Source organism: Pelodiscus sinensis, chromosome 2 (assembly GCF_052426305.1).
Source record: "Pelodiscus sinensis isolate ZL-2025 chromosome 2, ASM5242630v1, whole genome shotgun sequence".
NCBI classification, from domain to species: Eukaryota; Metazoa; Chordata; order Testudines; family Trionychidae; genus Pelodiscus; species Pelodiscus sinensis.
The window spans coordinates 116,522,054-116,535,214 of NC_143053.1; the positions used below are offsets into that span (position 1 = coordinate 116,522,054).

Below are 13,161 nucleotides of genomic sequence, written 5' to 3' on the forward strand. Positions count from 1 at the left end.
TATGATTTTCATAACATCCAGGCTGCAGCAGTTGAGTTATGCTGCTGGCTCTGGGGTGAATCACTTGCTCATGTTCTGTAAGGAGATTTATGTTGCAGAATGTGTCTCCTTGTTAAGGCAGATTTAGTTTTTAGTGATTACATCTTCACATTCAATTTCTACTGGTTGACATCTGGGTGGCTTTTAAGTTACCTTCCCCCACGCCCTCAAGCCAATTATAACGGCGTGTGAGGGAAAGGTTTTAACTGTTTGTTATGTTTTTTCCTCTGGATGGCCCCCACTCATATGTTGTGAAACATCTTTGGGTTGCCTGCGTTTCTAGCCGTAGAGGCTGTCGTTATCTATTTGCTAAGAAGGGCTTGAGAATTTCCTGAAGTTGCTTGGATTCGATCCTTGCTCAAAGCCCGCATTCCCTTTTCAATCTCATAGCTTAGGAAGGTGCATATTTGGGCCTTCTCTTGTGAAACTTTATATCCCTTCTTCCCTAGGGCATTCAACAGGGGCTCCGTTGCCCTTTTTCCCTTTTGCATATCAGGACTGGTAATCAACAAATCATCAATATACTGGAGGAGAGCTACCTCAGGGTGCTGCCCCCTCCAGTCTTCTAAGTCTTTTTGCAATGTCGTCCCAAAAATATGGGGGGATGACACAAAACCCTGGGGCAACACAGTCCACAACAGCTGGGTTTTGTGATGGGTGTCCGGGTCTTCCCATTCAAAAGCAAATAATTTCCAACTATCTTTGTGTAAAGGTATAGAAAAGAAAGCATCTTTCAAGTCTAATACCGTAAACACTGTTGTGTCTGCTGGAATTTGTGTTAAGATAGTGTGTGGGTTGGGGACCATAGGATGGTCTACAAGAACTTTCTTATTTATTGCCCGTAAGTCTTGCACGAGTCTATAAGAGACGCTATCCGGTTTTGGCATCCCTAAAATAGGGGTGTTGAAGGGAGAGGAACTTTCTACTACCTAGCCATATCTTTTGAATTGTTCGATTAATGGCTTTAAGCCTATCCAGGTGGCTCTTTTTTCTCTCTCAGGGGATATGGCTTTACACCCACAGAGCCTTCTCCTTCAATGAGAGGAATTCTTACTGGAGTCACAAACTTTGCTCGGGCAGGGGTCTCATCTGCCCATACACATGGATTGACTCCTTCTAAGAACTCAGTCCCTTTTGTCTCTAACAGCATCTCAGCTGCACAGAGGGCCATCTGGTAATTTGAGCCCTGTTTCACTGGCAGCTGCACTACATTCTGATCACTACGGAAGAAAATTTTAGCTTGCAGCTTAATTAGCATATCTCGCCCTAGCAGGGCAACTGGGCATGCAGATGAAACAACAAAGGCATGCTCTAACATAATTTTTTCTAATCTTCATGAGGAGGGGTCTACATATGGGTAGCCTGCTGCTTCTTCTCTCATTCTACACTTCAGCAGCTATTTTGGTCGATCCTGGGCATGGAATAACTAACAATCAATATATGGGAACTGATCTTAGTGTCTATCCCGAGTCACAACTTCATATATTAAGGATACTAATTTCTTATCAAAAGACCCGGTGTCTGGCCATCCTACTCCAAAAGTTGGCCATTCATGTTGACAAAATTTAATTAACTCATCTTTTGCCATTTTTACTCTATAGTCACTTTTAAAATTACTAAAATTCTGTAACATGCATCCCCAATGGGGTTGCGGAGTTTTCTATCCGGGAACTTCCCAAACCCATATCTATCTATTTATATATATTGCGCGCACACACACACACACAGTCAACAAGCTTTTATCGCGGCTCCTTGTGTCGATGGAATGACACCACACCAGCTTTTAGCGTCCGAACTCAGAGAGGGTCCAGCGCTTGGCTGCCTCACTAGAGACACCGGTGTGCCCTTGTGGAGCCGTGACACTTAAGACGGGCCTATTAGACAGCAACAAATATAGACAAACAGGGGGCTTGGAGACTCGCTGGGTCACGAGGTTCGGCTGACCCCCCTTGCAATCAAGAAATCCTGGTCATCGGGTTTCCCCTTGCAGGATTCTTGGGGCGGCTGGAGTCAGCTTAAGTCTCAGACCTGGTCAGCGACAGTCATGCTTACACACAAACCTGTGGTTTCACAATTTAGGTTTCCAACAAATCATTAAAACAAAGAACAAGAGTACTCCTACTAAAAACAAAAGCAATCCACTGGAGTTTTCCTAACTCCTCATAACTTCCCCACGCAACCCACGGGTTCATGGTGTTCCTTCTGGGGCTTACAGAGGCTTTTACCATTCGGGTGCGACCCGCCTACCCTATACGTGTTTTCCTACCGGATACACCGTGTTTATTCGAAGTTCCTACTGTCCTCGAAGGACAGTTCTCGAATTACCAACACTACCCAAAACACAGGGAATTATCGGTATACTCACTCTGTCTCTGCCCCGGCGCCTTCTCTTCGGACCTTACAGCCTAGTTGACTCATTCAATAGAGACTCCTTTAACTTTCCGGATGTCCCGACTCACGCTTTCGGTGCCGTGACGGACTCAAACAGTCCGGTGCGCACTTCACGGTCACCTACGGCGAATCTTGTCGTCCGACTCCGGAGTAGTCCAAGGGATGTCCCATCTGGGTCGCCAATTTGTTGCATAAATTGCAAGGTTTCGTCCCCTTGGAGGCTAGTCTGATTTACCCCAAGAAGAGAGTCACACTTTCAGGCTGGGTCCAACTCAAGTTTATTGGTTGCAACCACGGTACGGCTAAGGAACTCAATGTTCAAATCAGAGCCGACCCCCAACATCTCATAGGCAGGGGTTTTTATAGGGTTCACATCTTTCCTGGTTTAGGTGCCTTAACATGATAGGTTACTTCATCTTTGACATTTAGCATTCCTATAGGTCAGGTTAATTTTCCAAATGAGGTTAAATACAGTGCCTACTTGCTGAACAATGGGCAAGCCATACTTCCCTTTTTCCTTTCCTGCTTGAGCCGGTCACAAGTTTAAAGGATGTGGAATCTATCCATATCTCCACTTAACAGAAGACTGGTTTCACTTCCCCTCGTCTCCTTATTATAAGTTATTACCTGTGACAGGCCTTGACCTTTGTCATGTCTTACTCCTATACAAATAGCAAATATATCTAAGCATTAGCAATGTATGCATATTGTACGTGCCCCTCATAGGGGAATCAATGGCTCCGGGGGATTTGACTTCCCTTTTACACATCACCATGAATCTAGTAGTAGAATATTAGTCTGGGCATAGACCATTGCAGTGGGGAAAAAATGGCTTCTCAGAAACACTGTGATTATTGCTTTTCGCATATGTTATACAACTGTAAGTTGATAAATAAATCTTAACATGAATTTGATTTCACTTATTTTTGTTTGGTAGCTACTGTTAGAGAACTTTTACTTTGTTCTAATTCCCAAATGCAACATCCTCAAACATGCAGTCTTAAATAATGTTTATAATTTATGGATTTGCTTGATATGGGTGACATGAAGTATGATTGGGTTGACATGATATGGATGATAGGGTGCCTACCTTATAGCCAGCTTTTTTCATCTATTGCAGAATTTTTAAAAATACAGTGTCTGCATTATGTTATGACTATTTTTTATAACACTAGCATCTGGGATACTCAATCAAATATCAGGATCCCAGTCCTCTAAATATCAGAGAGAGATGTTTTTCAATCACAAACCTTGATCCAAAAATCCTGTAATCTGTCCTTCCCTACCCGCATCCTTTATCTGTTAGAACCTCCCTGTGTTACACCAGAATTCTGAATATGCAGCTGTCCCACTCTGGCCAGAAGAGGTAAAAGCAGGCTGTAGGGAACTTGCACAGAGCCCTGGCTAATCAAGGAAGGGTTTCAAAGAAACCAATCAGAGGACAGACCTTCCTGTGAGAAGCTGCTCAGCAGAGCAGTGGGCAATTGGGTCCTGACTGGGTTTGTTGTTACTCCTTTCACTGCTTGCAATGTGGGTTATTTTTGGTTTTTGATTGGTCTGTGCAATGAATAATTTTTGTTTTTCTTTTACACTTAAATTCAATTCTTTGAGTAGTGAGTTCTAAAATGCTTAACCTGTCATAGCTGGAGTAATTATCCCTGTGATAATTGCTGTTTCTGGAAGTGGCTGGCACATCCCTGCAGACCCTGAGAAAGGCAGAGTAGGGGGTCTCCTCCACATGCTGTCCTTGCCTGCAGACACCGCTCCTGCAGCTCCCATTGATCAGTATTGGAGAACCGTGACAAGTAGAAGCTGTGGGCTCAGTGCCTGTAGATGAGGGGCAGCACATGGTCCATGGAGCCATTGGTGTACATGCCAGCTGCTTTCAGGAGTGGTGCAGGGCCAGGGCAGGAGTAAGCCTGCCTTAGCCCCACTGTTCCACCACCCAGAAGCCATCTCAAGTTAAACAGTGCACAGCCAGAGCCTGCATCCTGAACCCCTGTTCCAGCCCTGAACTTCCTCCTACACTCAACCTCTTGCCCTAGATATGAGTCCCTCTGCACCCAAACTCCTTCCCAGAGCTTGCACCCTGAACCCCCTCCTGGACCCCGAACTCCCACCCTGGGCTAAGCCCTGAGTCCCTCCCGCACTCCAAACCCCTTGGCCCAAGACGAGAGCCTGCAGCCTAACCCCCTACCCCAGCCTGGTGAAAGTGAGTGAGGATGGGGGAGGAAGGGGAAGGGAATGAGCAAGGTGAAGCTTCAGAGAAAGGGTGGAACAGGGGCAGGGCCTCGAAGAAGGGATTTTTAAGTAGGGATGCAACATCCCTACCAATTAAGAGGGGACCCTTGCCTGTAATGGGCCGGGCCCTCTGCAGACAGGCACTGCCCCTGCCTCTGACACACCAGGTTCGCCACGGATAGGGGCTGCTATGGACGTCTGGAGCAACCCCTGTCCATGCCAGGTCCCAGGGATCTTCCAGAGCAACAACATTCCAGGGCAGCTGGAGCAAGAACCTACCAGGGTCGCAATATACTTAGGGAAATTCAGGTCCTGAGTAGAGGAGTCTTTTGCAATGATGCAATATTCTTATGTTCTGTTATCATGTCCAGGAACCTGAGATTATAATTGTGCTAAGATGCTGTTTTAAAAACTCCCTTTGTAGGAAAACAGGTATTCATAATAAAAATACTACAGAATACTGTTGCAAACTGAAGTTTCTCCTCTCCCCACCGCCCGCCCTCCCCTGCCCCTGGCAGCCTGGGCCCTTTCTTCTCTCTCCTCCTTGCACCCTCCAGTCTAGGCCTTTTCTCCTCCCATCTGCATCCCCAGCCACACCAGCCAGGTGTGTTCCTGCGCAGCTGCACATAAAGAATTCTTCACCCGCTCACCTCATTTGCAGAGCTGTGCAGCAGCACTCACCTTGAAGACGAGTGGTGCGGCAGGCAGCTGCTCTGGTGGGCAGAGCCAGCTAAGGTGGCATGGTGGGAGGGTGCTGGGTAGGGGCAGCTGAAGCCGCATGTGGGGGCTACCACTTCAGCAGCTGGCTGGGGCCACGGTGTGTGGTGGCCTGGGCCTGCTCCAGCAGCCGGGACTGGGACCTGCCACATTGTAGGGGAGCTGGGGCCTACTCCAGCGGCCGGGATTATGACCAGCCACAGGGTGGATGAGCTGAGGCCAGCTCAAGTGGTCGGGGGCCTGCTCAGAGGGCAGGGAGCCTGTCCACAGGGCTGGGGCCGCGTGGTGGGTTGCTAGGGCTGCTCCAGCGGCTGGGGCCACTTGCTGGGTGGGGAGGGGGCTGCTCCATTGGCTGGGGCTGCTCCTGTGGCCAGCTCCAGACAAGGGATGTTAAATTTCAATTAATCAGTTAATCTTACTACAGCTGCTGTTACTACATTCAAAAGGCTGCACCTCTGCCTCTCATGTTCCCCCACTCCCTGCACAACAGAGACAGTGCTGGGGGGAACCGGCTCTTGCTCCTCCTCTTGTGCTGCCTCTGATATAGAGGCGGCGGGGGGAACACGAGTAGTCGAGTCAACTACTTGATAAGCCTATGCTCCCTCGCCTGGATATTTGGGCAGCTGCCACATCTCAAAGCTGGAGCCAGGCTGTGGTGTGGCCACTCCTGGGGCTGAGGCCCGCTGCATCTCTTTTCTCCCTTTTGCCCTTCAGAGCTCTCCACATGGCTGCCGGAGGGGGCCCAGATGGCAGTGGATGGGGCTTGGCTCCAGGGATTGGTCCTGGGGTGGAAGGAGCAGTGCTGGGGGGGGTGGGGCTTTACCCGCCTATGCCTACCCCCACAGTTTGTGGATGCTGTGACGTGGTGACATCACTTTGTCATCCCATAGGAAAAAAAATCCTCTCACCTTCAGGTCATAAAATGTTGAACAAAATCGGCTCCAGAACTGACCCTTAGGGCACTCCACTTGGTACCAACTGCCAACCAGATATCATCCCGTTCATAACTACCAATTGAACCCAACAATCTAGCCAGGTTTCTATCCACCTTACAGTCAATTTATTCAATCCATACTTCATTAACTTGCTGGCAAGAAGACTGTGAGGGTATGTCTAGACTGAATCCCTCTGTCGGCAGAGGGATGCAGATTAGACAGGTCGACATTGCAAATGAGGCAGGGATTTAAATATCCCGTGCCTAATTTGCATAAAAATAGCTGCTGCATGTTGCCAACTCAGCACTTTGTCGGCAAAAAGCGGCAGTCTAGAGGGGGATCTGTCGAGAAAGAAAGCCTTTTTCGACAGATCCCTTATGCCTCCTGCAAGGAGGTTTACAGGATCTGTCAAAAAAGGCTTTCTTTCTCGACAGATTCCCCCTCTAGACTGCTGCTTTTTGCCGACAAAGTGCTGTGTTGGCAAAACGCAGCGGCTATTTTTATGCAACTTAGGCGCCTCATTTGCAATGTTGACCTACCTAATCTGCATCCCTCTGCCGACAGAGGGATGCAGTCTAGACATACCCTGGGAGACCATATCAAAAGCTTTGCTAAAGTCAAAGTAGATATTGTATCTACTTCCTTCCCCATATCCACAGAGCCAATGACCTCGTTATAGAAGGCAATCAGCTTGGTTAGGGAAGACTTGGCCTTGGTGACTATGCTGACTATTCCAGATCACTTACCTCTCTTCTAACTGCTTCGAAATGGATTCCTTGAGGATCTCCTCCATGATTTTTCTGGGGACTAAGGCTGACCCGTCTGTAGTTCCCTGGGTTGTCTTTCTTCCATTTTATAAAGATGTTTCAGAGGGGTAGCCGAGTTAGCCTGTAGGTCTACATCTACACTATGAGTTTTCTCGGCAGAAAATATGCAAATGAGGGACTTATTTCCATTTGTCACAATCTCACTTGCATATTTTCTGCCGATCCGTTTTTGAGCAAAAACCAGCAGTGTGGACGTTTTCTTTTTGCACAAAAAACCCTTTTTACGCAAGATCGGTAAATCTCCATTTTTGGGGCATAAGGATCTTGTAGAAAAAAGGTGTTTTTTTTGGCGCAAAAAGAAAACATCCACATTGCTTTTTTTTGCGCAAAATCCCCAGCACAAAAATGGATTGGCAGAAAATATGCAAATGAGATCACAGGTCATGCAAATGAGTCCCTCATTAGCATATATTTTGCTGAGAGAACTCGTAGTGTAGACCTAGCCTGACTGGAAAAAATGTAAAAAACAACAAATAGTCTAGTAGCACCTTAAAGACTAACAAAACATGTAGATGGCATCATGAGCTTTCGTGGGCAAAACTCACTTCTTCAGATGTTTTTTAAGTTTTATAAAGATGGACATTCCATTTGCCTTTTTCCAAAAGTCCAGGACCTCCCCCAGTTGCCACGAGTTGTCAAAAATAATGGCCAATGGCTCTGCAGTCTCAGCCAACTCCCTCAGCACCCTGGAATGCATTAGATCCAGCCCCATATATCTGGGCTTGTCCAGCTTTTCTAAACAGTTTTTGAGACCTGGTCTTGTTCCCATTGATTTCATTGGGTAACTTCAGTAGAGGGAACAAGATTATGCCCCAGATCTGCAGCAAATTATTCTGAAGGAATTTGTGATTATATATAGTAGCTAATAAATTTCCTCACTATTCATTATAAGTGAAAAATGTAGAAAGAATTTGCGTCCTGGTTGGACATGGCAGCAAGATGGTGATTATTTTCTTTATGCTGGAAAATATTTTATTCTGAAATACTGATGAGGATTTCTGTAGAATTACTTATCAGACTAAAGCCTTCTCTTTATTATTCCTCTGACTTGTGCTTTAGCAAAAATAACTAATAATAAAATAACTGACTTCACATCATAGATCATTTAGAGAGTGGATAAATCTGTTAAAAGCTAGACTATATAGAGGTGTAAGATGGAAACAGAAACATGTCATGTAGATATTATAATTCTAGTATTTAAGTAGCAATTGAACCAGATTTTCAGCTAATGTGAATTTAAAAAAAAAAAGAGTCCAGGATTGCTGTTGTGATGCTAGCTACGCAATTATATCTATGGATCCTTCAGGTTCTTCCTGCAAATGACATTATTTTCCAAGTGCCGATTGCTTAATTTTTGTTCTAATTCCCATGAATACTATTGAAATAAAAACAGAACGGACAGACCTGACTTGTTGAAACTAACAGATTATGGTATTAGAATATGGATGGAAAATGTAGTAGGTTTCAACATCTTTCAAATGACATCTTGGGCTTTAGAGACTTTGTGCAACATGATTATTGTATACAATTTAAGGATGCTGTGGCTATACTTGAGGAGGTAAACTTGAAGCAGATCTCCCCACACTTTGTTTTCATAGCAGTAATGAGGCCATCCATTACATTGTTCAATGTTATTTTATATATGCTTGTCAAGTTATTTGAATATTGTATTGTGTGATGTTGTTGTTGTTGTTGTTATCCAATACATAATTTTTATGTTTAAAAAAAAAGGCAATCTAGGGCATGTGACAAGACATGGTTTTCTATCTCTTCCTGCACTCCTCTCTCTTGCAGCAATTGGGTGAGGTTGTCTTTTTATTAGTAGATTGTATTTATTATTTTGTATTAGATAGCCACAAGTCTCTGAGGCCGGGACACTATCTAAATGCAGTTTTTATTCTTACTGTGGTATCTGTGAACACTGAAATAGTGTCAGAGGGATACTTCCAGGGGAATTCTGCAACAAAAAGTAAAAATTCTGCACACAATATTTTATATTTCTGCAAAATTATGTATATTTTATTTGTTAAAATAACACAATATAATCATGTCAATTTCAATTGTTTGATCATTTATTTCAAAATATCTGTCAGCAAGTATATTTGTAACAATGCAGGAAAAAAAATACCGGTAATTTTTTGATGCGTGACTGGGGATATTAATACAGATCTTTGAGTAGTTCATGTCAGTTAGAATATAGAACTCTATTTACTGTGCCCGTCAGAAGCAGTGCAAAGGCTTGGGAGGGAAGGGTCAAGAAGAATGGAGAAGCTGAAGGAGAGGGAAAGAGCCTGGGAATGAACCTAGAAGGTGGTGGGAGGAGACCCTGGCTAACCCCAAGCCTCTCTCCCACACCCATTCCCATGGGACTCTGAAGCCCTCTTTTCTCCATTCCCACACTCAAGGCCATTACCCCACCAGCTCTTGAGCCTTAGCCCCAATCTGTTCCCTCAGTAGCCATTCTAAATTTCACTCCGTGACCACCGGTCCACCCCTCCCAGCAGCCCTATCCTAACCTGCCTCTGCAGGCAGGGTACTGTGACAAACTTCTTATTCCCTGACAGAAAATTCATTCTTCCTAAGAAGTTCTACAATTCTGACTTGCCCATCATTGGGCATTGTGGCACCAGAACTGCAGGCTGTATTAATGCAGCTGGCTGTTCTGCCACCACAGCAGTGTCTGGTGGTCAAACAGAAAATCTGCAGCAGTTCTTGGGCAGAATGAATTTTATGCGGGATGGGGGTGGGCAAAGTTATGTCTGGTAAATTATGCACATCTGCAGATGCACAGAATTCTGCCAGGAGTAAACGAATCTCATTGAGGTCAGAACACATTTAGGTTTACTTTTTTTTTTTTTTTTTTTTTTTTTTTAAAGCCCAGTTTAACAATTTTGGCACCTTATTTTAATGGAATCTTCTCTTTAGATGTAGCTGGATTAAAAATTAATGTATTGTAATCCTCAAACTGCTTGGTTTTCCTATTTTGACCATGGGGACACTTATAGCCACAATAAGAAAAACATCACTTCATGAATGGAGCTCACGTAAGAAAAGGTTGCAGGAATGGTGTTGATTTAGACAATAAACCTTTTTTTCTGCCTCACTAAAAAGAAATAACACTGAACTTATTAAAAGAAAACTTATTAAAGGTGAAGTACAAATGGCATTGCTAAAATACCCATTTTAGTAATGTATGTATGATAAATGCCAACGTGTAATAATTTATTCCAAAAATATGTTTTTTTAAAATATAATTTAATTATTATAACAACCCCAAGAACCTACCAGCTTATTATTACTTTTATTTTTTTTCTTTTAGGTTACATGATATTCTTCATTGTCATTTGACTGGTTTATTGGTCTACTTCGACATCCCAGCATGTTGCATGCTGGTGAGACACAGGCCTCTCTGAACTATTTAGACCACATTATGAGTGGTTAGGTAAGTGGCATTTTTCTTTATTATATTGCACAGCTTTTAAATTCTTTCATATTCAGCACTGTATGTAATATTTTAAAATACATTTAGGGGGAAAAGCGCAATATAATATTAAAAAAGCCACTTATCAGATCTACTATATATGGAGTTGACTACATGACCCAGGAAAATTGCATGGTGGTTTGATATCATCCAGCACATTGGATTCTGAGGCACATAGCTGGGTATGATGAGAATAAGTGTTATGGGGCTTCCACAATGAATTTATTTTTTACACTAGAGCTGTTCATACAACCAGAGCAAATAAAAGAGCTAAATGAAGTGTGATTCATCCTGCCATTGATCAGTTTATGAGGTTGGTTGTTTATGAACATTGAGCTTTGGTGTTTCAGATTATGTAAGAAAATGAAAGTAATACTCCCGAGGGAATTTTGCACCACTGCGTATGCACAGAACTCATGTGCCATGCATAATTCCCCCCTCCCAAAATATGGAATATGGTTATTCCTTTCATCCACTATGGGCTATTGTGTTGCCAGAATAGAAAGCAGCTGATCTTAGGTGGGAGCAGCTTCAGCTGTGGATAGGGAAGAGAAAGTCTGCTTTCCTCACAGTAACCTACCCATAGGCCCAGATCAGGAGGCACAGGATATAGGGGAATGGACAGCATGTCTTACGTGGGGCTGCTGTAGGGTCAAAAAATTAAGTTCAGAAGGGCTAGTGGGAGGGACAGACTGAGGGGCCTGAATGGGAGTGGGGGAGCAGGAACATATGGGGAAGAAGGGGAGGGAGTGTCTGCGTGGAGATGCAGGGATACATGGGGATGGAGGGAGGAGGGCTGGCTCCTCTCCTCTCCCTCCAACATCACATCCTCTTGCCAAGCCAGCACAGAACTTGGCCAAGTTGCCCAGGAATTGTGGAAGTCATGCCTGTACACCCTCCCTAGTGCAGGGGGAGAGAAGCCTCTAGCCTATGACCCTGACCCTGAGGTCCCAGTTCAGGGCAGGTGGAGAGTCTGTGACTTCATGGATGCTCCCCACATCTGTCCACATGCCTCTCTCCAACCCAGCTTTGGCAAAGGAGTGGTCTTGCAGTCCTGGTGAGAGCTAAGCTGAAAACCCTCCATCTGCCCTCGGCAGAGGCATGGGTTGGGGCTGCTCACCCCTGTCTCCCCACAGCTGCCTGCACAGCTCTTGTCATGCAGAGCCAGGTCAGGGAGAGCTGCCTGGACAGCTGTAGGGAGCCTGGGTTTCTTCGCCACCCTGGGAAGGGGGCCTGCTTTCCGTCCATCCTGGGTAGGTGCCGTACTCTCTGGCCCCATTCTAGCTCTGGCTTGGAGGGAAAAGGGAGGGTTCCCTGTCTCCCTACTTTTGGGATGGCTCTGGGTGCCCCAGATGCAGAGATGCATGGGGACAATGCAGATGTTTCTGACTGTGTATATATATGAAAGGTTTGGGGTCACCTAGTGTCTGCATGGTGGAGGCTCCCTAACAATCCCTCTCAGCTCCAAAAAAAACCTGTTCCATTCTTCTCCTGCCCTCACCCAACAACCTTCCAAGTTCACACCTAAATTCCTTCTAGCAATTACTTCCTTCTCCCTCCGCTCCTCTGTTACCCCTGATCCTTCAAGCCTTTGCACTGCTTCTGAGAGGCCCAGGAAGTGTGTGTGTCTATATTGTAGTTTAAATGAATTATTACTCAGAGTTCTGTATTAATATGTCTAATAAGGAATCTGTTTGCCAAAAAACATTTCCTTTTGATGATTTCTAAATATACCTGACTCTTATTACTAGAATCACTGGGAATCGCACCAAAAAGCAGCATCAGCTACCTACTTGATAAAAATGATGTACAGAGCTAAAACTTGCTCTTTTTAGTAATGTAGTATTAATGGAACTTTACTCAGATGCTGGAAAATTACAGTATAGTTTTATATAAAGTTCTCTTAAAAGGCATTTAAAGGGGAGATTTAACAGATGAGTTTTAAGTATTGGAAAAATGTAATAAGATACTCTTTTCTGTAATAAGAATAAATAGGAGAAGAGGACTTTTTTCTATAGAAAACTTAAAATATTAAATGTATCTTAATAGATGGGGCTGTTGTTTAAGCTGTTTTTTAATAGACTCTGGTGTGCAGAGATTTTTATAATGCCAAAATAGATCAGTGTTAGTACAGGTGGTGAATAAATGGGCTTTAACTCTTGATTCACCTGTTTTACTGGTTTGTTACTATATATAGAACATAACATATAGAAGCAGAATACCCTTATATTGTCAGTGTTTACTATGTACATGGGTAATATTAAAATTATAATTGTGCCATGTTATTAGCTGTAGTGCTCAGAAAGCAACTTTGTAGCTTGGTACCTGGCGAGTACTAGGGGTTTAAAATTTCAATTGGCTAATTGAATAATCCGTGCAATTTGCATCAACTATTGGATTAGTTGATAAGGGCGCCTCTGTCTTCAAAGACAAAAGCGCTGCAGGGAGCATGGGGCCAGTGGGGGATTCAAGCAGACCCCACTGGCTCCATGCTCCCCGCAGCATTTCAAAGTGGCAGCGCTGCAGGGAG

The 13,161-nt window shown here is 44.4% G+C and overlaps 1 protein-coding gene across 4 annotated transcripts in view; it reads left to right on the forward strand.

Annotated features, from left to right (window-relative positions):
* Window positions 1–13,161, forward strand: part of LYRM4 (LYR motif containing 4) — a 171,216-nt gene that overhangs the window by 74,103 nt on the left and 83,952 nt on the right. For 2 of the 4 annotated variants that reach the window (XR_012901668.2, XR_012901669.2), the window contains exon 3: window positions 10,470–10,592. The exons of the other annotated variants lie outside the window; for them this stretch is intronic. The gene's annotated coding sequence lies outside the window, so the exon portion shown is untranslated. The remainder of the gene's footprint in view (window positions 1–10,469; window positions 10,593–13,161) is intronic. 4 annotated transcript variants of the gene reach the window in all.